Source organism: Budorcas taxicolor, chromosome 18 (assembly GCF_023091745.1).
Source record: "Budorcas taxicolor isolate Tak-1 chromosome 18, Takin1.1, whole genome shotgun sequence".
Taxonomy (NCBI): domain Eukaryota; kingdom Metazoa; phylum Chordata; class Mammalia; order Artiodactyla; family Bovidae; genus Budorcas; species Budorcas taxicolor.
Window position 1 is genome coordinate 37,588,030 of NC_068927.1, and position 26,533 is coordinate 37,614,562.

General features: G+C 47.0%; 1 protein-coding gene and 1 non-coding gene across 2 annotated transcripts in view; one reads left to right on the top strand and one right to left on the bottom strand.

Moving 5' to 3' along the window:
- The window catches only part of CDH1 (cadherin 1), a 70,063-nt gene that overhangs the window by 7,128 nt on the left and 36,402 nt on the right, over nucleotides 1-26,533 (top strand). The window lies entirely within an intron of this gene.
- TRNAC-ACA (transfer RNA cysteine (anticodon ACA)) lies at nucleotides 14,544-14,615 on the bottom strand. Its single transcript has one exon. It is a non-coding gene; the product is annotated as a tRNA-Cys (tRNA).

Consider the following 26,533-nt stretch of genomic DNA (forward strand, 5'->3'; position numbering starts at 1 on the left):
AGAACAGCAAGTTGGAGAAGGAAAATTAATTCTTGGTTAGGAGAGTGTTAGTTTCTAAAGACCCAGAAGTGGCATCATCTTGGAGGCATTTGGGAATTTCAGGTCTGGAGGCTGAGAGAACAGCAGGCACCAGTATAGATGGGAATTTGTATAGGGCAGTGCTCCTTCTGCCTTAATCTCGCGTCAGTAGGTGCCGAGGTGTTACAGGGACCCCACACGCTGGAGGAGAACATGATGGAAGGGCTGTGCTGAGGGCATTTATCTGGAGGCAGCCAACAAATAAAATACGAGTGTTTGTTTCTAACCAGTATTAGGAGTGGGACCTGCAAAGGTGGGGTCCTCACAGACCTGACAGCTGAGCTAATCCTCCCGGTGGCCCAAGGCAGGAAGTGTTGTTACTGCCTGCAGACTCAGAAGTTGGACAGCTTGTCGCCTCACCCAGCCAGGTAGTGGCAGGGCTGGACTTTTATCTTCTGAAACCTGTGCCCTTTCCCACGCCCCTCGACCGCCCTGTCGCCACACTGCATCTCCAGTGAAACTGACTCACCTTAAAAAAAAAAATTGTTTTTTGTTTTTGGTTGCCCTGGGTCTGTGCTGCCGTGTGCGGGGTTTCTCTAGTTTCAGAAGGTGGTGGCTGCTTTTCGTTGTGGTGCTCGGGCTTCTTGCGGTGACTGCTCTTGCTGAGCTTGGGCTCCAGGCACATGGGCTCCAGTAGTTCACTAGTAGAAACTAGTAGTTTTCTAGTAGCTTCACAGTTCTAGTGGTTTCGGACCGAGTCCGCTGCGTTGCAAGAGGGACTCTTAACCCCTGGACCACCAGGGAAGCCTGCTAATTCACCTTTTTGAGGCGAATTCCTTCTCCCCTTTGAAAAACAGGTCTTCACACCTTTTGCGTTTCACTACTTTTAGTTGTGATGCTAGAATTCAGCCTGTTTTTTTGAGGACCTCTTTTGTCTTTCCGCCTCTGAGCCATTTTCAGCCTCTCCCTTTTGACTTTCATTCCGAAAAATGTTAGGTGAACTGCACTTTTTTTTCCCTTTCTGTCTTTTTGACTTTCTGGGTCTCTGAAAAGTGCAATTATACTGGCATTCCAGGCGGGTTGGGAGGGAAAGTGTCCTAAACAAACTCATGTTCTAACCCGGGACCAACTCAAGGTGCAAGAGCCAGGCAGAGGTCTGGCTGTGGATCTGTCCACACCAGGGAGAGGGAACACGTGCCTGGGTCCCTGGGAGCTCAGGTGTCACTGCTGGGACCACCTGGGACCCGCCTGAAGAGTTGAACCTGTTCCCCCTGAGGAAAACCATAAATGGTGGCCAGCACAGGATCCTGTGGGATAATTGGCCAAGGTCTAGATAATCATTAGTGGGCTTTGTAATTAGAGGAGCATGTAACAGGCTGAAAGCCCTTCAGATTTACGATACCTGGGCAAGTTGAAGGCTAAGAGGAACACCTGTTTTTGTGGTTTGGCACTCAGACACACCAAAGCATCTCCTCTGTTCCCAGGAGAGTTTTCCCAAAAGACTGTATTTTTTTTCCCCCAGCATCTTCTCATCGATATTGCAACAGCCTCCCCTCTGGTCTCCCTGCTTCCTCTGCCCCTCCCCCAACACAGTCTTCTCTCTCTTTTTTTCCCCCCAACACAGCCTTTTCTCCACTCAGCAGTCAGAGCGATGGCTTTTAAAATTTCAGTTAGAGACCATCACTCCTGTTCAATATCTGCCAATGGTTTCCCATTTTTACACAGGGTGAAAGCCAGTATTTTCTCGAATTTACAAGCATTCCACAATCTGCCTTCCTTACCCCCACCCCCTGCCCCACCCCTGACTGTACTTAGACACAGCAGGCACCCTTATGCCCCAGGGCCTTTGCACTGTCTGTCATCAGCAGCCAGCTGCATGGCTCACTCCTTTGTGTTTCCAAGTCTCTGCTCAAATGTAACCCTCTCAATGAGGCCTGTCTTGAACCCTATGTTTGAGACGGTAACCCTTTCTCCCTTCTTTGCTTCATTTTCCTCTGTATTGCTTTTCACCATCTAACGAATATTTCGCTTATTTCTCTTGTCTACCATTAGTCTCCTCCCACTAGAACAAGAGCTCCCTGAGGCCAGGGGCTTTTTGTCTTGTTGAGTTCACAGGCTGTATTGGTATTGCACCTGGAATTGTTCCTGACACATATTTGGTGTCAGTAATTATTTGTTGAATGAATGAATGAGGTTTCAGAGTGTACATATAGGTCTGTACATATCTTTTGCTTTTAGAAGTTATTCCACTGTGGTGCCTTTTTCCAAACAAATTGAGATACAATTGACATATATTAGTTTCAGGTATTATTGTGCTTTTTATTTTAAAGAAAAGAGGAAATTTTCTCAGTATCAGTCACAGAAGGGACACAAGGAGAAGAGGATGTTCTCAGGGCCTGTGTCTCCGCTTGGCACTCCCCAGTTTCTCTGAGCCCTTCACATCCCTGGTGTAACCTTACCTCATTGTCTTGTCACAAAACAGCTTGCAGACTAGAGTGGAAAGGTCAGATGAGCCATTTCTTCCCCACACTTCTTGGTGTAAAGAAGCACCTGATCAAAATCTAAACAAGAGATCTGAGCCCGCCAGAGCCATCTGTTTGGCTTCCTATTGTCTGGGTGACACCTTCCTTGAGCAGGGCTTCCAGATACACCCAGCACCTTCCTAGGTATCCTTCAGGCCCATTAATTCTTCAAGACTCAGTTTCCACTCTTCCAGTTCTTGGCAATGCACAGGAGCCTGGAGCGAGCTGGTAGAGAACTGGAGGATGCGAAAAACTAAGACAATAATCCTTTCTTCTTATGACATAAGACTTGTTATCATAACTCTGTATGGGAAGTACGTGCTCTTCCCCAGTGCTGTCTCTTCCTTACACCTCACAAAGCCAGTGATAAGTGACAGGCCCTAAGCGGCTGCTTGTTCAGCGGCTATTGGACTCCAAAGTCTGCACTCTTCACAGCAGGAAAAGCCAACTAAGCCGATGGTCTGTGAACAGCCAAGTGAAGGCGATGGATAGTTCCTGCTCTGAATGACTCGGAGACATCCCTTGGGATGGCTGAGGCCTTCCTTTGTCCATGGAACAAGTTCACGTTGGGCACTTACCTAGCACTGGGCTCCACACTGGGGAGCTTGCTGTTCAGTTGCTCAGTCATGTCCTGTTCTTGGGGATCTAGCAGAGGACAACAGACAATCCCTGTCCTCGTGGATTTCCTTCCCTTCTCATTGGAGGAGGCTGGGGGAGGCAGTTGGGTCTTGATCTATGGAAGGGAAAGAAAATACTGCAGGAAGGGTGATAAGAATTGGGTGTGCTGGGGTGGGGGGGATTTGAGGGAGGTCTTCACTAAATAGAAAGACATTAGTGTAAAGACCTGAAGAAGTGAGACGCTGAATATGTAATTAGAATTGGGCTGTTTCTTGAGAGAGCAGGACTTTGCACATTCTTTCTTTCTGTTTTTTTTTGGCTGGGCAGCATGAGAGAACCTAGTTCCCTGATTAAAACCCTTGCCCCTTGCAGTGGAAATGGGGAATCAACCACTGGACCACAAGGAGAGTCCCTCCCCACATTCTTTAAGGCCACATTGGTGCCAGGTAATGACCATACTCCGGGCAGGCATTTTTCTAGAAGAATAATCCTGAGAACTAATTGTCACCACAAAAACCAGGATCCAGTTTTCTTTTCATGCTACCCACCCCCCTTCCCATGTTGGTGTGTGGCCCGAGAGGATTGTGTCTCCACATATAGTTTTTTCCTCATGGCAGAGGGGGCCAGGACCTGACAGTTAGAATGAAGCCTGGTTTCATACGAGGGTTTTCAGACAGCAGACTTCCTCCCCCACAAATTCTTCAGCACAACTGTGTGGGAGTCTTGAAGAGGGAATGAGTTGACCAACTTGTTTGTGGAAAAGCTGTGGCTTTTCCATACAGAACGTCACCCCTTGAGTCAGCTTGGTCTAAGAACCTGAGCCCTATTGACAGGTGGGGCAGGGCCCTGAATCACGGCCATCGAGAGGCCTCTCCCGGTGAGGTTATTGTATCAGAGATTGAATCAACTCCCTGACATCACCTCTCATGGCCACAGGTACTCTTGGTTCTGGCTCTTACTCATAAATCCCGGGAGATACTGGCCCCAGATCTCTGCATTCTTAACAAGGAGCCCGCGGCCTTGCGGGAATGACTGGGTTCAACAGCTGCTGGGGAGGGTCACGTGGTTGATTTCATTCCCACTCCACCTCCTGGGCCTGTCATCATGACTAAACTTTATAGAGAAATGAGAATTTGTGGGTGTGCTTCCTGTACCTTTTGCCTTCCAAGTCTGCCTTTCTAAAGAAATGCTCGTCTGTGCCTCGCAGATGGATATTTCAGAGCTTCTCAGAGTCTTTGGTTTTGAAACTTCCGTGTAAATTGTGCTGATTTTTCTTTGGACTTTGGAATTCAGTTATGGTTTCTTTTCTTTTATCTTCCCTCTGCTAATCTTCTCGTCTAAGCCATGGGAGTACTTAAGACTTTGGGAATTAAATACCTGGGGAGGCTGTTCAGCTTAGAAAACTTACATCACTTAGCAGGTGTGAGGCTTAACTCTTAGTTTCAACAGAGATTTGATATCAAGGTTGTGGCTTTCATCTTCAGCATTTATTTCTCTTTTAACCTGTGAAATGAAGGAGTCAGCCTCCGTGAGCCTCCGAGAGTGAAGATGAATTGGGGAGGGTGGAATGAGAAACAGGTTTGCCTGGGTTCAAATCCTGATTCAACTCTTGCCTTGTGTCCTTGGCAAGTTACTTAACCTTTTTGTGCCTCAGTTCCCTCACCTGTAAAAAGGGGATAAAATTGTAGTTCCTACCTCATGGGACTTCTATGAAGATTCAATGAGTTAACGGACATAAAGTACTTTCAGTGCCTGGCACACAGCAAACACTCTTTCAAGTACTGAGTTTTTATTATTAGATGTTTCCACTTTAGACTTGTGTCAAGGGGGTAAAAAAAAGAAAATGTAAAGAGCGAAGGAGCCAGATAGAACTGAAGATGAGGAGAGCTACATCGCCTTGTCACTTGGCTTCCTGACCTCCCCAGATCTAAGAGACTCTTGACACAGTGCCTGTTCAAGGGCTAGTTGTCTGTCTACAGTTCTTGACTCCTTGGAGATAACCAGCGATGTATTATTTATGGTTGGAAAGGTAAGGGGTCTGAGATGGAATGTGGATGTAATAAGACCACCATGCAGTTAGTTGTTGGTGCTAGGCACTCAGTACATGGGGCTCATCTTTCTATTTTCTCTGCTTAGGGAGATGTTTGAAATTCTCCACTATAAAGCTTAAATAAACCATTCAAGGAAACCTACATAATCTGTAAGAGAAAATTCAAACCCCCCCACCCTCCCTTCTCAAGTGGCTGACATTAGCGATTTGGCTTGCGTCCTCCCAGACATTTTTCTAATCACTTACAGGACACATGTGCCTGCATTTGTGGGTTTTTAAAAAACTGAAGTTTTCTGCAAATGGCAACGTAAGATGTGACCATGAGTCTATGAAGCTTTTTCCTCTTATTCTAACCTCAGGAAGGTGTTTTTAGTACCACAGAAGCCAACCAAGTCCCCTCAGTACAGTGTTTGAGTGCCTACTGTGTGCTCTGTGTTAGTCACAAAGTTTCTCCTGTCCCTGGGGGTTTGGAGGCAGGCGATGAGACAGAGCTGTGGAAATGAGGTGAAGAGCATCAAAATGCTGAGATGCCAAGTTATCAGACAATGGGCGCATTCACAGCTCAGGTAGGGGAAGACCTGTGTGGGCTGGAGGAGCTGGCGGAGCTTCTGCAGGGGGAGGCAGGTCTGGGGTGTTGGGTGGCATGTGAGCAGGAAGGCGAGGGGGGAGGAGGCAGTGGCGTGTCTGTTGTTGGCCAAGGGAGGGTGGAGGGGAGGGACCTCTCATGCAGACTCTGGGGGCCAGGAATATGACACAGGGGATGTTTGGGTGGTGACTCAGGTAGCCAAGGTGAAACTGAGCTTCCTGTCCTGGAGCCCCAGCAGGAGGGTGGGGGGCTACCAGGAGCACAGTGTCCTCCACGGCCCTTCCGGCCTGGCCTCTGGCTGACAGAGGCCATGAAAGGACTATGTAACAGCGCTGCTGCTGGCTGGCTGGGTGGGGCCCTGTGGGCAGAGACCTGGGCAGGCTGGGTGAACCCGGGAAACAGGAGCAGCAGGTTCTCCTCCCTCTGTCTGCCCTGGGGCCACTGGACTGACTCAGTCCCAGGCTCCTCTGAGGCCATCTGGAGCGGCCTCAGAGAACCAGAAATGAGCCCCACCATCCATGTGGCCCCTCAGGCCAGCATGGTCTACCTGTCTGTCCCTCAGCCACTCCAAATGATTATCCGAAATCCACTACTGTACCCAACCTTGCTTCCCTTCTCAGCAAATGGCACACCTGTTCTATTCATCATGCATTCAAATGGCACACCTGTTCTATTCATTCATTTGTTTCTTTCATTCATTCATTGAATAAGTAATGGTAAGCTCTTATGTGCTAAGCACTGATCTAGGACTGAGGATACAGCAGAGAACCAGAAACATAGGAATCTCTTTCTGGGTGGAGTTTGTATTCTAGTGCGTCGATGGGAACAGGCAAGACACATAATACATATGTGAAATGTTTAGGGTGTTTAAGAATGAGTGAGCAGTTGCTGAGAAGTGGTGGGTGGTCTGAGAAGAACCTCATGGAAGGGGTCCTTTGAGCAAAGACCCAGAGACGTGAAGGATCAGGATATGTGGGTAAGTGTGTTCCAGACCCTCGGAGTGGCAAGTGGAGGCCTGGGGCAGAGTGGGAGAGTCCAGAGCCCTGTGAGTGAGGATTCCAGGGATCGGGGCAGGGGTGATGGGAGGGGGCCTTGTGTCTTTCCACTGCAGTCCAGATCCAGTCCCCATATCCTGCCAGCTCTGTCTTCTCACTACCCCCCCCCCCCCCCCCCCCCAGCTCTATTCTGGGCCCTGGGATAGTCCTCAGGGAGGACTAGGCTGGTGGTCGTAGCTTGGACCTTGCCCTCTGACCGCCCAGGCTCTGGAGCTGAGCTCAGAGGAGGCCTGGGGCCTCTCCCTTGCTTCTCATTGATGTGGCCCATGGGTCCCTCCCAGGGTATCTGGGTTCTCCACGCCTCTACCAGCGCACTTTCCCTGTGCTCCCTGCCCGACTAACTCCTCTCTCAGGGCCAGCTCAGTGGTTACTTCCTCCAGGAAGCCATCCCTGATCTTCTGCTCTGAAGACGTGAGTCAGGACATCCCCCTGTCTCCCCAACACTTTCTCAGGTTCAGATCCCCTGGGTTCTCCTTCCTCCCCACCCACCAGGCTGTGTGCCTTGAGACGTGTCCTCAGCATGGCGCCTAGAATGTAGTTGACCATAAGTAATCCTCTGAGGGGCTCATTTGCTGTGGAGAAGGAGGGTGTAGGGTCCCTGGGGATGGGGGTAGTGAATTATAATGTGGATGAGGAAGCCAAATTCCTAGGTCTCTTATCTTTCCCATTGGATTTTGATCTTCCTCTTCTGAAAAACAAACTAAAAAACCCCACTTTCAGCTGAGCTTAGATGTAATCCCTGTGGTCATCCTTTTAAACAATAATGGAATTTTTAAGTTTCATTCTCCCCTCCCTCCATAGCTGTTTGCTTCCTAAAGATAAATCAGTTGTTAAAAGCAGCTCAATTGAAAGTGTTCAATTCATGCTTTTTACGTGGAAGGGAAGTTAGGGTGATCTGATCGCCACTGCTCTTTTGAGTGTTTGCTTAGCATCAGCCAGGGACTGAACCCAAAATTTCAACTCAAGTTTGCGATCTGTCGCGCCTGCCCTGTGCTGGGCATTCAGACCAGGCCTTGGGAAGACATAGGTCACAGGTGAAAAATCTGCCTACTGTGCCGATTGTCCATTCTAGAAGTGAAGGAGGGGACAACAGTGAGTAGAGTGTCAAAAGGTGGTTGTTACACACCTGGGAAACCTGAGTGAGCAGGGTGGGTGGGAGAGCAGTCTTGATGGGGTGGTTGCACCTGTAATTTTGCTGTGGGTCCCAGGCCCCTTCCCATTGCACAACTCAGAGGTGGGGGTGAGAGAAGGAACGGTAGGCATTACTTGGGGTGTCTGGGCAGTTGAGGAAGTGGCTGGGAGCGTGAGGGAAATGGAGGAGGGGAGACGGAACTGGAAGAGGGTTGTGGGTGTCTGTGTGGGAGGGACTCAGGGGAACTGGGAATGGGTGGGCAGGGGGAGGGGTGGGCTGATGTGGTCATTCAAGGTGGGTGTCTCTCGCTCCCCTTCCTCACTCCTTGGAATGTGGTCACCCAGGCTCTACCTTTTGAAATGCTGATGCATTAATTAGCAATTGTTTACAGGCTTTCAGCCCAAAAGTGTTAAACCCTTTATTCTGGGAAACAGGTCTCAGTCTTTATCTGCTTCAGAACCACCTGTGGAACTAATTAAAAATGCGGGCTGCTGGGTCTCACCCCCTCAGAGATGCCAGTTTATAAATCTGGGTGGGATCTAGGAATCTGCATTTTTAAATAAGCCCCACTCAGTGCTTGCTCTGGAGGATGGCACTTCAGACCTGAACTAGAGTCAGGCTCTGTGGGAAGACTTAGAGGTATAGACTCAGTGGGTCCTTCCCTCCAGAGATAGAGTCAAGAGGGCTAAGGGGACTTGAGGGGATTTTTTTTCCCCTTTTAACACACTCTCCAAATGATTCTTGGTGGTGGTGGTGGTGGTGGTGAAGGGGGCAGGGTCTATGAACCCACCCAAAGCTGTGGACAAGATGAATGTGCGTGCGTGCAGTTTTTGGCTCAGAGGGTCCATAGCTTTTATCATATTCTGAGGCACTCAAGTTTCCCCCAAATAGGTGGTCACGCCTTGGCTGTCCGTGGAACAATCAGTCTGAGGTGGGAACCAGTTCCAGGTCCATTGAGGCAGGGGCAAAGGGAAGTTAAGGTTGAGGGCTACAAACTCCCCAAGTGTTCTTGGAAAAGCAAATAGGAACAAAATATGTAAGTCATCTGACAAACAGCAAAAACATTGGAGGAAGAATTTCAGTGTATTTGGAGAGGAGAGCTTGGATGGCCAACGGGCTCCTCCCTCCCTCCTTATCATCTATCCATCCAGCCATCCTGCCATCCACCCATTATTCATTCTTCCATTTGGATAGTCACTGGGCATCTGCTTTATCCAATATCTTAGCCATCCAGGCTGCTGGAGCAGGGAGGGCAGCCCAGATAGCTCAGACTGATGGATGACTTGACAAGTTAACTTATTTAGTTTTGGACCAAGGTGTCACTTATGAGCCTACAAATACAGCTCTTTAGTTTATGTTGCCCAGCCCAATATTAAAATGCGTCGCAAGCCCTGTTGCTATCCTGGCGAAGCCTGCATGAAACTCAAGTGGAGCAGAAAACAGATCCAATGTGGAGATAAGGAAGCTGAAGTTTCAGGTTTAGGTTGGGCCAAGAAATAGTTTTAGGGACTTTCCTTACTGTGGACAGGGAGTAAGGTTGCTTTTCTATTTTTTCTAGGGGGGGGTAGGAAGGAGTGGTTTATGATTAATCCGTGTGGAATGTGATAATAGATCCGGAGACTGTGTAAGATGTTTCAGATATTTTTATTTTGGAGAGCACAATTGATCATGAACCTGAGGACTATTGGGTTGCCTTTGCTTGCTATTGAACAGGCTTTCCCTAAAACATATGATTCATCTCCTTTTCTGTCTTTCTTTTTTTTTAATAAGTAAGATGTTACAGAATGAACTTTTTGACCAGCCCAATATTTCTGGACATGTCATGACTTTTAGATATTGAACACTTTTTAAAGATTGATTTTTCTCTCATGGGAAAGTTCCCTGTCGTAATTGGATCTGGTTTCTCCTTATATCCTGTGCCTTTTCTCAGCTAATCTACCTCAATGTCTGAATCACATAATTGAAGGGCATTATCAAGAACCCTTCAGTTGTTGATACAAACTTGGTATTATGTATTTTTCATACCAACCCTATTCCCATTTGGTGGATGAGCAGAACTGATGATCTGCAAAATGGGACTACAGAGTGTCAGGCATTCACTGGGCACTCAGAAATAGTACTGATTTTTACTATTATTGATAATGGTAAAATATAATATTTTTATTATTAGAATTGATAGAGCTCTTACTATTTGCTGGGCAGTGCCCTGAACCTTTGCAGAGCATTATATAATTCTCCTCACCACTCTTGAGGGAGTAGTAGGTTCTAGACTGTTAGCTATTTGTGGATGAGGAAATCAGGCTCAGTGAGGTTCATTTAGCTTGGGGTCCACTGAGACACAGAGATCTGCTACTTAGAAGGCCTTAAGTCTCAGCTGGTAAAGAATCCACCTGCAGTGCAGGACACCCTGGTTCAATTCCTGGGTCAGGAAGATTCACTGGAGAAGGGATAAGCTACCCACTCCAGGATTCTGGCCTGGAGAATTCCATGGACTGCATAGTCCATGGGATCACAAAGAGTCAGACAGGACTGAGTGACTTTCACTTTCACTTTTCAAGGCAGTCTTAACCTCTTCATGAGAGAAGCTGGTGAACTGGATCATCTCTTTTCCATTTTAGGCAATGGTCAATGATGGTCAAGTTAGGATCCCCCAGAGAAGGGGGGTTCTCTTTCCCATGATGCTAAATCTTCCTGAAACAATTCCTTTTTTAAGACTACTTCTTCTGCTTTAGAAGAATCATTTTATTATTATTTTATTATTTTTTGACCATGCTGAAGCTTGCAGGATCTTTTTTTTTTTTTGGCTGTTTTGGGTCTTAGTTGCACATGCTGGATCTTTAGTTGAGGCATATGGGATCTAGTTCCATGACCAGGAATCGAACCCGGGCCCCCTACATTGGGAGCACAAAGTCTAAGCCTCTGGGCCACTAGGGAAGTCCCCTTGCAGGATCTTAATTCCCTGACCAGGAATTGAATCCCAGCCCTTGGCAGTGAAAGCGCAGCCCTAACTACCGGACTGTCAGGGAATTCCCTTTCAAGACTTCTTTAAGAACCTCTGGCCTCTGTTGGTCTCTTTCTTCACTTTGTTCATTCTCACCTCATTCCAATGAAGAATTATAAAGATGTGGGACAGGTATCTAAATAATGTGTGTGTCTCAGATAGGAATGAGAAATGGATTAAGGAAAAATAAAGATAAAAGTGAAGAGAGTTGAGTAGCCAAATGCTTGCCACAGAGCCTCTGTCCCAGCTAAAACCAGACCACTAATTTGACTCTGAGCTTCCTACCAGTCAAAACACAGAGCAAAATAAGATTAGTTGCGTGATTGGGTTTCTGTGCATTAAGCACAAATCAGTGCTTTAGCTGGGAATCTGGCTGTTCCAAAGAGCTTGAGCCTGCCTGAAATCCTGGCAGTACCTCTTATACTTCGCTTATCTTCCTTATACCTCTTATATTGTAGTTGTCTTCATTACTCAACTAGTACGTGTTTGCTGTGGGGAAACATAAGACAATGTAGATAGCTAAGAAGGGAAAGAGTGTACATAGCATCACTACCTAGATAACACTGCAGGGAACATTTTGGATAGGGTTCTGTTACTGTACCTTATAGGTGGTGATATCCTATAAATGCCTGTTAAAGCAGTAATATGTAATGGTGGAGACTTTACTAAGGCTATCATTCCCCAGCACTCTGCTGCCTCCGGCCACAGTGCCTGCAGTTTCCTGAGTCTGGGACACCCCTCCTTCCCCCAGGGATCCCTGGGGCTCTCTTCCTACTTCCTTCAGGTCATTCAGGTCTCTGTTCCAGGTTCACCCTCACCAGAGCCCATCTTGTGGAATAGTGCACGTCATCTCCTATCGCTGCACCGCCTTTCCCTGTGTGTGTGTTTACCCCCATGGTCTTGGTTACTGTTTAACTTAATATTGTACATCATTTCCTGGGCTCCTTTTCTTAGTATGTAAGTCCCTTAAAGATGAGACTTAATCTGGTGGGGTTTTTTTTTTTTTAATTAATTAGGCTGCATCCGGTCTTACTGTGCCACACAAGATCTTTCCGTTGCAGCATACTAACTTTTAGTTGTGACATGTGGAATCTAATTCCCCAACCAGGGATCGGACCCAGGCCCCCTGCATTGAGAGCGCAAAGTCTCAGCCACTGGCGCACCAGGGAAGTCCTGAGACTTGGTCTGTTTTATCCTTTGTTGTACTTCTAAGGCTCAGAATACTACCACACACATAGTGGTGGTGGTGGTTTAGTCACTTCTGACTTCAGTCGTTTCTGACTCTTGCAGCCCCGTGGACTAGCCCACCAGCGTCCTCTGTCTGGGATTTTTCAGGCAAGAATACTGGGAGTGGGTTGCCCTTTCCTTCTCCAGGGGATTCCTCACCCAGGGATCGAACTTGGGTCTCCTGCATTGCAGGCAGATTCTTTACTGACTGAGCTACCAGGCAAGTCCACATAGTAGGTCTTAACATCTCTCATTTCTGTATTTATTACAGATATAATCTCTGTCAGTAACTACAGATAGAGGCCTATGTGTTTTGTAGACAGAGATGTGTGTACATGTGGGTAATTCAAAACCGTGATCTTGCGATGCTGTACCTACTGAACACCTGTTGGCTGCTTCTGGGTTCCTGTCAGGAGTCTTTTGTGCACCTGGCTTTTTTAGGTAATAGTTCATCTTGGAGACCTTTCCTCCCAATCAGTTCCATGTCCTATCTTCATCACTATTTGGTTTTCTTTGCCTCTGCCTAAGAATCACAGTTTCAGAGATGGAAAGGCTCCTGGGAGCCGAGTGGTCCAGCCCTTCTCTGGCCTAGATGGCCAAGCTTCCTACCTGCTAGCCTAAGAGCCTTGCCCGCCACCACCAGGTGTGCGCCCCAGGGCGGCACTCCCTCTGCCTCCTCCTCTACAAAGCGCTGCTTCCCCTGGCATCACTCCTGGCTAGGCCCCTGCTGACCGCATCCTTCCCGTGGGGCTTGAGGTCAGGGCTTGGGTCTCTTTTTATCCCCTCTCCCCCCACCGCCCCATGCACAGAACCCAGCCCTCTACTATTTATGGGTAAATAACTATCTCCACACCCGCCTCAGTCAGTCCATGTGTATTCAGGGCCTGTGTGTGCCAGGTACTGGTCCAGGTACACGGCTACTGCAGAGGGGACACACCAGGCCTCTGCCTTCAGGAAGTTCAGTTCTAGTGTGTAAGTGGACATTAGCATGTAAATGAATAGCATTTCAGGGAGTGGGTTTCCATAGCCGATTTCCATCTATCTATGAGGAAATAAAGTGGAAAAATGGGGAAGGGAGAGACTGGGTGGGGAGGGGTCCACTGTAGCTGAGTGGGTCAGGCACGTGGCCACAGGAAAGTGTGTGTGGTTTGTAATGTCGGGAAGGAGGACCCTGTGGAAAGAACTGTAGGAAGAGAATCTCCAGAAAAGGAAGCCCCAAGGACCAAGCTTCTGAGGCCAGAGGGCTCAGTGAGCTGGAGGTGGACACGAGGGGGTCACAGGTGACCGACGACACTGGAGGGGCAGGAGGAGGCCAGAGCTTGTCTTTGGTCTGGACGGTCTCTTCTGAAGGGCAGAGGAATGTCTCTGCGTCAGCTTCCACCCAGATGAAGTGCTGCGAACCAGTCCCTGCGGCTGATGCATCCTTCTGGCTAATCGGGGAACCTTTGCCCTCAGCTGGAGGAGGCTCTCTGTCTGTTTCTTTTGGAAATTACCATCTGGAGCCCAGACCATTAGGTTTGTTCAGTGAGCGTGGCTTAGCTGAGTGTGGGCTCCGTGTCAGAAGGGATTTAGGGTTGGATGGCCGATAGCAATGAGTTCCTGCCCACAGTATCCTGCCTTTTCAATTCCAGCTAGATCACACCTCCCCTTGCTGCTTGTTCATTCGTTCAGCTTCCTGCCCCGACTCTGTTTCTGGTAGCCTCTAATTTTTTTTTTTTTTTCCCTAGCTCTAAAGTAGTAGCTACTGTGCATTGAACTTTCCTGCTGGGTCTGTCACTGTGCTAAGGACTTGACATCTCACCTCCTTAGGAAATAGGAACCGTCAACCGCTCTGCTGTACTTGGGAGAGTGGGAGGAAGGAGGTGACATTACGGGCCTGAGGTGGCATAGTTGATAAGGGTAAAGTTCAGATTGAACTCAGGTCATATGACCTCTCACCTGGGCTCTTAACCACTTAATACTCTACCGGCCACTTAATACTCTACTGGGGCCCTGAATATGGTACTCAGAGTCTAGGCTCTTTGTCTCAAAATTGGCCCCGTATAGCCCTGTGGTCAACAGTCCTGGACTCTTTGCACAAAAGAGGCACACAGTCGCAACTCTTATCCTCAGGCCAGTCGTGAAGGTCAGGGCTCCACCAGCTCAAATTTACAGTTTGACAACTGCTGCCCCTCCCAACCTCTTGGGAGAGAAGGATGAAAGTGAAAGTGAAATTGCTCAGTCATGTCCGACTCTTTGTGACCCCATGGACTGTAGACTACCAGGCTTCTCTGTCCATTGAATTTTCCAGGTAAGAATACTGGAGTGGGTTGCCGTTTCCTTCTACAGGAGATCTTCCCAACCCAGGGATTGAACCTGGGTCTCCCGCATTGTAGGCAGACGCTTTACCGTCTGAGCCACCAGGGAACCTCTTGGGAGAGAAGGATTAACCTCTTTAATTAATCCACTAAGATTAGTGAGCCACAGACCTTTCAAGGAAAGGTTTACTGAGCACATTTTATACACCAGGCTCTGTCTGCATTCAGAGCAAGAGACCAGCATTGACTAAGCGCTTACAGCATGCTCAGCACTGGGCTACCCTCTGCCTGTGTAAGTCTTGTATACACCTCACCAGGCTCTGGGAGGCGGAAACCTCAGTCAGCTCTGCAGTAAGGTGACGGAGGCCTTCCTGATCACCACGTTTTGCAGAACTGCCCAATAAAAACCAAGGTTTATGGGGAAGTAAATGGCTAGGGGCCGGACACTCAGAAACTTCACTGTGATACTTGAAAAACAGTTTGCTTATGGGAGTAACTCTGAAGGGTTGTAGCCTGTGAGTTACTGTGGAAGGTGGATAGTCTGGAAGGAAGTGGAAAGTTGTAACCCCAGATGGAATGGGTGTGGCACATACCGTGCCAGGAACTGAGGTAACTGAAAGATGCGTGTTTTATTCATTCCTACACTTGCGCCGAGTATACCTTTCCACGTTCACCTAGTGCTTCTCTCAGACAAAATCACACAACATGAACAAATTTGAAACTTTGAGTTATGCTCAAATTGTTCCCTATCATTCATGCTGAGAAAAACATCTCATTTTCAAAGCCAGCATTAGAGAATTACTGACTGTTAGTGAGTTCTTTTTTGCAGTGAGGTAAACTGAGTTTTGGCAAATTAAAGTGACTGGCCACAGGGTTATGTATGTGAGAGGTGGCAGGGCTGGGACTTACACTGTGGTCCATACCCTTTAACCTCTGTGCCACAGGGCTCTCCCATTCGCATTCCCGGAAAGCAAGTCGTGTGGACAGGGTTGGCCAGGAGGAGAGAATTCTGGAACCCCAAGGAGAGCATGGTCTGTGATGAATGGCCAGTAGTTGAGATGATGCAGAACTGATGTTTTGAAATGTTTAATGATGACCCATGCAGCATGGACCCTTTGATCAAAGGGAATGCCTGCAGTTTGGTAGTCAAGCAGGTGCCAGGGTCCTGAGCATCAGCTGGAGGATGGGGAAGCCCACTACCTGGAGATGGGGGCAACCCCCAGGAGGCTCAGGGCAGAGGCTCTTCACCAACTGAAAGGGGGCTCTTTCAATATTTGGAGCATTGGTGTATCTGTGTCAGTGAAAACTGACAGCTGAATATCGGTCAGTCCTGAACGCATTTTCAGTTAATTTGGTTAATTCTTATTTTAGAATCTTCCCCCACCCCCGGAACTTTTAATTAAATTAAAAACATTAAAAATACATAAAAGTTGAGAGAAAATACCGCGAACACCTGAATACCCTCATTTTATAACCAATACACTCTTGTTGGCTCTATCTGTGTGAACGGTTGCTTTGTGAGCCACTTGAAAGTATATTACAGACATTTCACCACTAAATACTTCAGCCTGCATTGTCCAAGAGTAAGGGCGCTCTCATTTTGAACCATTATCACAACAAAGAAAATTTACAGTATCATCTAACCATCTGCCCCAGATTCAAATATCCCCAAGAATCTCAAGAATGTCTCTTATTTATAGACTCTTGCACTCTAGCCATTTAAAGCATTGGCTTCAGTGATCATAGCCGCCCCTATGTACACAGCAGGCAATGAGAGAAGAAAGATGGCTTCTTGCCTTCCGACCAGAGCCTGCTAGCCTCCTTTGATTCCCCCACTTCGGGGCAGAACTTGAAGCATCTGTTGGACGCTAGGAGGGGTGGGCTGGAAGTTTCTGTTTTGTGTTTATAAGCACACGAGTTTCGTGTAAGCTCTACCCACGTATACACAGCCATATATGGACTTCAAGTTTGTAATTTTAATTTTACGAACTTGTAATTTGTAATTTTAAAAGACCTACTATATTTCCCTCCCCTGTAATACAGCTTAGCTGGCATTTCCGGATCTGAGACTTCTAAGGGTGAACAGAGCTGACGGTGTCAGCATGTTGCTTTCAAAAGGAACAAAGGGTTATGATTTAATAGACCCTGAAATTAGACCTCAAGTTCAAGACCGTATCAGCTCAGATGTGAGGATTTTCCAGAGGTCTCACTTCTGATACTTGGCCTTTCTCCTTAGCTAAACATTCCCCTTTCCACTCTTCCTGTGTCTTCCACAGACCACAAAGAGGGGTTATTTAGCAGTGAAAGTAAAAAAGTCCCCCAATAGAGCTATCTGATTCCATTTCTTTTAATACAATGGCAGGTAGCAAGCGCGGTTCATATAATTCTGCTATTTTGCATAATTGCGATCTCCATTTCCTAAACATGAATATCTCAGTGCTTGTGTGATGTCTGATATACACAGAGTTGGGCGTTGACCCTTGAACACGGCACTCCCATTTTGTGAATTTGAATTAGTCAAACTTGAAGCTGTACTATAAGGTTTTGCATAGGAAAGTCTCATTTTATTTTTTTTGGCTGTACCACCAAAAAACTGGGATCCCATTTCTCCAACCAGGGATCAAACTCGGGCCCCTGAAAGTGGAAGCACCAAGTCCTAACCACTGGACTGCCAGGGAATTCCCCGCATGGTAAAGTGTCATTTTATGCGCAACTTTAAAAGAGAGAGAATCCTTCACAGCTACTTTTAAGGGAAAACTTAGTGCTTTTTGAGTGATGCATGGTTTTTTGCAAAACAACGTGTGGGCAGAATTGGAGTCTGCCAGGCTGGAATGTCAGCAAGCCTATTGGTCTCTTTCTTGTACTTTCTCTGATGTGTTCTGTCACTATGTCTTGCTACAGTCCTCTGAGGTCACCATTAGACCGCTCTTATGGATGAGGAACTGGGGGAGGGCAGATGGCTTCACTTTAGCTGGAGGTCTGGGTGGTCGAGCTGACACCTCAGCCCAGGTGTGTCTGCCTTCTGAGCTGTCACGCGTTACCACCATTCCGTCCCACGTCCTGTGCTGATAGTCCTGCCTGTCACAGATGGAATCTTGGTGTGTACAGGCTTTGTACCTTGAGCTGCAGAATCATCCTGGGCTTATTTTGGGTGGTGCTCAGATATGTTGATAGTATGCTTCCTATGCTACCTCCAGGCTTTCCCAACAAACTTTGTGCCAGAAAGTCATACATGAAAGCAGTGCTCCAGAGCTCTGGGGCCAGACTGCTCATGCTCAGATTCCAGGTTCATACACGTTAACTTGTAAGCTATGTGACCCTGAGCAAATGGCTCAACCCCTCTGCCCTCAGTTTTTCCCATCTGTGAAATGGAGAAAATAATACCACTCAGTTCATGCAGTTATTGTGAGGATAAAATGTCTAGTATAATGAGCCTGGCCACATAGTATGTGCTTCAGAAAGTGTCAGTGGTGTTAATGGTAGTACTAGTAGCTGTTGTTAGTATTATTACGACTACTATGACGACCACCAAAGGCTTTAGCCAGGATTGCCTTCAAAATAGTATTTGTTAGGTGATAATACTCAAAGAAACATTTGTTAGGAAGTAAGATGTTCCGTTAAAAGGTCATTAGTAGGAATTCCCTGGTGGTCAAGTGGTTAGGACTTTATGCTTTTACTGATGAGGGCTCGTGTTCAATCCCTGGTCAAAAAAGAAAAAGTCACTTTATTCAACTATACTTCAATAAAAAATAAATTTTTAAAAAAGGTCATTAGCAAAGTCACAGTGAGATAACACCCCACACTCATAAGGATGTCTATAATTAAAAAGCAAACCGAAAATGACAGGTGTTTTTGAGGATATGGAGGAATTAGGACCTTCGTACACTGCTGGTGGGAATGTAAAATTGTGCAGCTGCTGTGGAAAACCATCTGACGTTTCCTCAAAAAGTTGAACATAGTTACCATATAATCCAGCAACTCCACTCCTACGTATATACTCAAGAGCCTTAAAAACATATGTCTACACAAAACTGTTCATTGCATTATTTGGAGTAGCCAAAAAGTGAACACAGCCCAAATGTTCATCTGCCAGTAAGTGGGTAAACACAAATGTGGTATATCCATACAACAGGAGACTATTCAGCCACTAAAAAGGAATGAAATATTAATACACACTGTGACATGAATGAATTTTAAAAAGTGAAAGAAGCCAGATACAAGTCTGTATATTGTATGATTCCATTCATATGAAACGTCCAGAAGAGGCAAATCCATAGGGACAGAAAAGAGACGAGTGGTTACCAAGGGCCAGGGGAAGAGAGGAATTGGGGCTAACTGCTGATGGGTACATGGCTTCCTTTTGGGATGATGGAAATGTTCTGGAAATTAAACAGTGGTGCTGGTTGTACAACATAGGGAATAACTAAGAATCACCGAAACCGTATACTTTGAATTGGTGAAACTTTATGTGAATTAATATCTCAGTTTGAAAATAAAATGCCAAGGGGGAGAAAATAAGATCGTTGGTGAAACAGAAAGCTCTTGGCGGGAGGAGAGCTGCTGCTATGAGTTGTTAGTCACCAACCTCGAGCTGCTGGGTGGGTCCGCACCAGCCCGCTCTCTGAAGGACCTTGGTTCGCAGGCTTCACGTAAACAGAAGGGATTCCAGGAAGCCATAGCCACCTACCTGCCCAGGAAAACGGACGCTTAGATAAGTTTGACATATTGTGTAATCAAAAGGCAGGCAGGCAGGCAGACTTTCCAGATGAGTCTAAGCTAATGGCTTAAAAGGGTGTTTAGAGGAGAAAGCTGTAGCCCGACTGGTTCTCCAGCCTCCTGCCCAGTCAGCAGAAATGGTGCATTAAGAATGAGAGGGGAAGTATGAAAGCTGGCATGAGTGATATGCGTTGGCCCTGTCATATGGGGTTTAGTTACTGCCCAGTCCTCCCGTGGGCTTGACTGACTGAGGGAGGGCTTTCCCCCCAGTCCTGGCGTGCTAGCTCTAACTCCTTTATGTTAGAAAGCAAGAAGTTCTCTGGGAATTAACACCCGAAGGTGGTGCTCTCGTTTAAGCAAGTTAAAGCCTTCGGGGATGGCCAGTGGCTGCTCAGCTTTTGCTGGGGCCAGTGAGCCCCGTTACCAGCCAGGGTGTTGAGCCAGCTTTATTTGCAGCTCTCAGAGCCAGTTCCTGTGCCATGGAAATTCCCCAAAGACCTCATCTAAAAGGGTCTTTTCAGATGTCTGCACACTGCCTGCTTGTCAGCACTTTAGCCTTCCACCTGCACTGCAGGTTTAATGAGATGCCCAATGGCTGTCTCAGGAGCAAAGCGCTCCCGTCTGGAACACGACACTGCCATTCGGTGACTTCGTGCGTGGAGAGAAAAGGCAGAGTCAACCAGGGAGGAGACATATGGACAGAACACATCAGAGGGGCAGGGCGAGGTGTGGAGGTGGCAGCTTCAGGGTCAGCTGGACTGAGTTCAGTTTCCAGCTCTGCCTGTCTGCTGGCTCTGTGACCTTGGGCAAGTCACTTCACCTGTGTAAATCTTGTCTTGGTTTATTCATCTGTAAATTGAGGCCACAGTACCTGCTTGCCAGGGTGTGAGGACTGACTGAGAGTCTCCCTGGTGCTTCTTGTGCCTTGCTGGTAACTGGTCACTGGCTGATCACTTGGTGGTAACTGTAGCATGGAATCATTAGAATCTGCCTGCAACGACTTGTGAAGTTGTGTGGGTATTTCTGGCTCAATGAGCATCCTTTCCTCCCTCCTCTTGGGGCTGACCGCAGGTCCCTCAGTCAGCAAGCTACAGTCCATAGGGTCGCAAAGAGTTAGATATGACTGAAGCAACTTGGCATGCGCGCACACATACAGTGATGAAATGACATTTTAGAGGCAGGCAAAACCCCTGCCCTCATGGAACTTACATTCTACTGGGAGGATATACCAAATGAGTGAAGCAGGGAAGAAGGATGAGGAGGGAGTGCTGGGGGCAGGGGGGTGAGCTGTGAGGGAAGGAAAGGAGAGAGACTCATCTCTGGAGGGCTGTGAGGAGAGCAGAGGCACATCAGGATCTACCTGAGATTTTAACAAGCTCACTGGGACTTCTGTGCAGAGAAGAGGCTTTGGGGACATGGGCAAGAATTGGGAAGACAATCTGGAGGCTACTGCAGTTGTCCAGGGTGCTCCCCAGCGGCTCAGCGGTAAAGAATCTGCCTGCAATGCAGGAGACGCGGGTTCAGTTGCTGGGTTGGGAAGGTCTCCTGGAGAAGGAAATGGCAACCCACTTCCATATCTTGCTTAGAAAATCCCATGGACAGAGGAGCCTGGCGGGCTATAGCCACGACTGAGCACTTACACAAGCAATAGCTCAGGTGTCAAGAAATGAAGCGGGTCTATGGGAAGCAAAGAGTCGGGTGTTTGATGTGTCTCTCATGCCCCATTTTAACCCCTCTGCCCATCACATGTGCTTTGTTTTTATTATTCACAGGACTCAAGGTTTGGAGGTTCGAAGTGAATTTATCACCTGGTGCTCAGATCAACTGGGGTTGGGAGGCATTGGAAGCAGCCAGTCATTGTGGCCTTGGTTGAGCCCTTTCATTCTCTCCTCCTCCCTCCCAGCATCCATGATGTTAAGCCCTAAGCATGTCTAGTGTAGGGCTCCTCTTTGGGGATCTCAGGCCTCTTTATTGAAGACCATGGAGCATTCTGTAGGTCTCCATGTCTCCACTCTAATTCCAAGGGCTTGCATTTTCTCTGACAATCATTCACAGACCTGGAACCTTGGCTCAAGTCACAGGTGCTCACTGCTAAGTCCTCAGGGAAGACATCAGACTGAGTAGAACAGTGACATGAGAAACTTCTTTTCATGGCCACAGAGAGGTTTCCAGGTGGCCTGCAAAGGGGTGGATGTTGCTCCAGTTCAGTTCAGGTCAGTCGCTCAGTTGTCTTTGACCCTGTGACCCCATGGTTTGCAGCACGCTAGGCTTCCCTGTCCATCACCATCTCCCGGAGCTTGCTCAAACTAATGTCTGTTGAGTCAGTGATGCCATCCAACCATCTCTTCCTCTGTTGTCCCCTTCTTCTCCCACATTCAATCTTTCCCAGCATCAGGGTCTTTTCCAGTGAATCAGTTCTTCACATCAGGTGGCCAAAGTATTGAAGCCTCAGCATCAGTCCTTCCAACGAACGTCTAGGACTGATATCCTTTAGGATGGGCTGGTTTGATCTCCTTGCAGTCCAAGGGGCTCTCAAGAGTCTTCTCCAACACCACAGTTCAAAAGCATCAGTTCTTCAGCGCTCAGCTTTCTTTATAGTCCAACTCTCACATCCATACATGACTATTGGAAAAACCATAGCTTTGACTACACGGACCTTTGTTGACAAAATAATGTCTCTGCTTTTTAATATGCTGTCTAGGTTGGTTATAGCTTCTCTTCCAAGGAGCAAGGGTCTTTTAATTTCATGGCTGCAGTCATCCTCCTCAGTGATCTTGGAGCTCAAAAAAATAGAATCTCTGACAGGTTCCATTGTTTCCTCATCTATTTGCCATGAAATGATGGGACTGGATGCCATGGTTTTCATTTTTTGAATGTTGAATTTTAAGCCAGCTTTTTCACTCTCTCACTTTCATCAAGTGGCTCTTGAGTTCCTCTTTGCTTTCTGCCATAAGAGTGGTGTCATCTGTATATCTGAGGTTACTGAAATATTAGTAACCTCAGATATACTGAAATATCAGTAACCTCAGATATGATGGCTTCTCTGATAGCTCAGGTGGTAAAGAATCTACCTGCAGTGTGGGAGACCTGGGTTTGATCCCTGGGTTGGGAAAATCCCCTGGAGAAAGGAAAGGCTACCCACTCCAGTATTCTGACCTGGGTGGTAAAGTAGGACATAACAGAGGCGACTTTCACTTTCAGATAAGATATTGCTCCCTCTGGGCCTAAAAGGTTGGAAGGAAGGATGGGAGCAGATTGACCTCCCATCAATCTGGTTTAGAGCGTGCCCACAGGCAAGGGACCACCACACCCCACAGCAGGAGCACGGGTGTGGATGGGCCAGAGGGAGGCACTGATAGGGTTTTGGTTTCATGACAGCATCCCGGACTCTACCTCCTTGATGGCCCTGTCTCTCCAGCAGGGTGACCTCAGACAGCTGCAGAAGTTTCTAGTTCCATAAATCTATTGATATAACATGAATGACCACAAAGAAGGCTCTGCTGAGTTCTTGATAAGAACTCTTATCTTGTCCAAAGAGCCCATGCATAGGGACCATTCTTTGGAAAGAGGAAGCTGAAGTCACATGGCTCAAGGCATAGATGAGATTAAAATCCAGGTCGCTCAGTCAAGTCTGACTCTTTGTGACCCCATGGACTGTAGCCTACCAGGCTCCTCCGTCCTTGGGATTTTCCAGTGGATTTTCCAGTTGGATTCTCCAACACTGGAGTGGGTTGCTATTTCCATCTCCTATGAAAACTTCAAGCTTATACACAGAACCTCAGTCCGTATAGAGGCTGCACCCGAGGAAGCCATCAGGGTATGGGAGGCAGGCAGCCCCCTTCTGTGTTTGGGGTCAGCTCTTAGCAAAAACATTTCCTTCTCTTCTCAGGTGGCCTCACTAATTCTTCTCTACTCTGGCCCTTGTCTTGCCCTCTGGTGCCACCATCACCGACCCTTCTAGAAGGATTCTGCCCTGTGGATCTTAGGACCAGTCTGTCCCTCACTCTGCCACTTACCCTCTGTGCCCCTTTTCCTCTGGACCAGTTCCACGGGTCAATGTCCCTTTTAAAGCATGACTCTTGGGGGAAAAAACAGCATTCGTCATTTAGACCATTAGACTGTAACCCAGAGAAGTGTACTTAGCAAACCGCAAATAGAATCGACCAGGGTGGGACCAGATGGCCTCCCCTATCCTGGGTGTCCTGTTTCGGATAATGTAACTGAAGTCAGCATTAGGGGTTTGGGGAGCCTGAGTGCAGGGCTTTCCCGTTGAAGTCAGTCAACCTAACACCTTCCCTCCTTCAGTTCAAAGAAAAGAAAAATGTCTGTTTATGTGATGATGGGAAAGCAAACATGAAGCAATTCCAGTGGTGCAGAATTGCACTCTCCCATCTTTTACTTCCTCCACCAGCAGTTCATCCCCTGAGACAACCAGTGGTGGTGGTGGTTGTTCAGTTGCCAAGTTATGTCCAACTCTCTGCAACCCCATGAACTGCAGCACTCCAGGCCTCCCTGTCTTTCACTCTCTCCCTGAGTTTCTCAAACTCGTGTCCATTGAGTCAGTGATACAAAGCAACCATCTCATCCACTGTCACCCCCTTCTCCAGTGGTACCAGTGGTACCAGTTCAGTTCTTTGAAAGATGTTCTAAACATTTTCTCTACCGTATTATTTTGCTTTTTGACATTTCTTTAGAGACAGATTCCTCTCATGTTATTACGTGTAGATTTACTTGATTCTTTTTCATGGCTACTTTGTTCTTTAAAATTTCTGCAGTGTTTCCTATTGAGTGGTTCAGTTCAGTTCAGTCACTCAGTCGTGTCTGACTCTCTGCGACCCCATGGACTGCAGCACGCCAGGCCTCTCTGTCCATCGCCAACTCCTGGAGTTTACTCAAACTCATGTCCATTGAGTTGGTGATGCCATCCAACCATCTCATCCCCTGTCATCCCCTTCTCCTCCTGTCTTCAATCTTTCCCAGCATCAGGGTCTTTTCCAATGAGTCAGTTCTTTGCATCAGGTGGCCAAAGTATTGGAGTTTCAGCTTTAGCATCAGTGCTTCCAGTGAATATTCAGAACTGATTTCCTTTAGGATGGACTGGTTGGATCTCCTTTTAGTCCAAAGGACTCTCAAGAATGAGTCTTCTCCAACACCACAGTTCAAAAGCATCAATTCTTCAGCACTCAGCTTTCCTTATAGTCCAACTCTCACATCCATACATGACTATTGGAAAAACCATAGCTTTGACTACACAGATCTTTATTGGCAAAGTAATGTCTCTGTTTTTTAATAATGCTGTCTTGGTTGGTCATAACCTTTCTTCCAAGGAGCAAGCGTCTTTTAATTTCATGGCTGCAATCACCATCTGCAGGGATTTTGGAGCCCAAGAAAATAAAGTCTGTTTCCACTGAAAATAAAAACAGAAAATAGAAACTATTTCCCGATCTATTTGCCATGAAGTGATGGGACCAGATGCCATGATCTTAGTTTTCTGAATGTTGAGCTTTAAGCCAACTTTTTCACTCTCCTCTTTCACTTTCATCAAGAGGATCTTGAGTTGCTCTTTGCTTTCTGCCATAAGGGTGGTGTCATCTGCATATCTGAGGTTATTGATATTTCTCCCTGCAATCTTGATTCCAGCTTATGCTTCCTCTAGCCCAGCATTTCTCATGATATACTCTGCATAGAAATTAAATAAGCAGGGTGACAATATACAGACTTGACGTACTCCTTTCCTGATGGTGAACCACGTTGTTCCATGTCCAGGTCTAACTGTTGCTTCCTGACATGCATACAGATTTTTTAGGAGGCAAGTCAGGTGATCTGTATTCCCATATCTTGAAGAATATTCCAGAGTTTGTTGTGGTCCACACAGTCAAAGGCTTTGGCATAGTCAATAAAGCAGAAATAGATGTTTTTCTGGAACTCTCTTGCTTTCTCCATGATCCAACAGATGTTAGCAATTTGATTTCTGGTTTCTCTGCCTTTTCTAAATCCAGCTTAAAACATCTGGAAGTTCATGGTTCACGTACTGTTGAAGCTTGGCTTGGAGAATTTTGAGCTTTACTTTACTAGCATGGGAAAGTGAAGCTCACTCAATTGTGTCCGATTCTTTGTGATCCTGTGGACTATACAGTCCATGGGATTCTCCAGGCCAGAATACTGGAGTGGGCAGCCTTTCCCTTCTCCAGGGGATCTTCCCAACCCAGGGATCGAACCCAGGTCTCCTGCATTGCAGGCATATTCTTTATCACCTGAGCCACAAGGGAAGCCCAAGAATACTGGAGTGGGTAGCCAGCCTATCCCTTCTCCAGCAGATCTTCCTGACCTAGGAATCGAACTGAAGTCTCCTACATTGCAGGTGGATTCTTTACCAACTGAGCTGTGAGTAGTGTGTGAGATGAGTGCAATTGTGCGGTAGTTTGAGCTTTCTTTGGCATTGCCTATCTTTGGGATTGGGATGGATTGAGTGGTCGGCCATTGTTTATTTCATCAGGCCGCTATTGATGCTGTTTCCATGTTTTGCTGCCATGGTGAGGTTCCTTGTGTATCTGTCTCATGCACATGTGTGGGTCCCTCTGTGGGATGAGGTCCTGCGTGTGGGCTCTGCTGGATGAGAGGATGTGAGCATGTGATATCTCTACATGTGGTTTGGATGCCCTCTGAAAAAAGTCATACTGATTAATAGCTGTTCAACATGGCCTTTGAGCACTACTTCTTACACTTAAGCCTCTGTGTCACCAATGAGTATATTAACCCTGAATGAATGAATGAAAGGGACTTGCCTGAGCACTCACTCATCTTTCTGACAAACCCCAGAGAGTATCCATCACCTGACTTAGTTCTTCCTAGACCAGCTGATCATTTCCCCCGCAGCACCTCTTCCTTCTCCAGTCATGTGTGGGTCATCCCTGCTCTTTCCCACCACTCCCACTGAGCCCTTCCTATAGTCTCCTGCATCTTAGATTGCTGAGATTCTCAGAGGGATCGAAGTCCTCTGAATAATTGCAAAAATTAATGTTTTCCTACAAAGTAAATAGTGAGCAATTTGCCTATGCTCCCTGTGAGGTTTTTGGTTTTATTTTTTAGTCTTTTGAACGGATAATACATTTCTGGCTGGAAAATCAACCAATATAAAAAATTATACAGGAAAAATTTCTTCCCCAACCTGATCTTCTTTGGGTCCAACAACAGCCCCTCCCCCAGACTTATAATCTCAGTTACTTTGCTGAGATGCAAATACAAGGAAAGGTGAATGTGTATTCTTAATCACCCTGCACTATTTTGCACCTTGCTTTTATCACATTAATG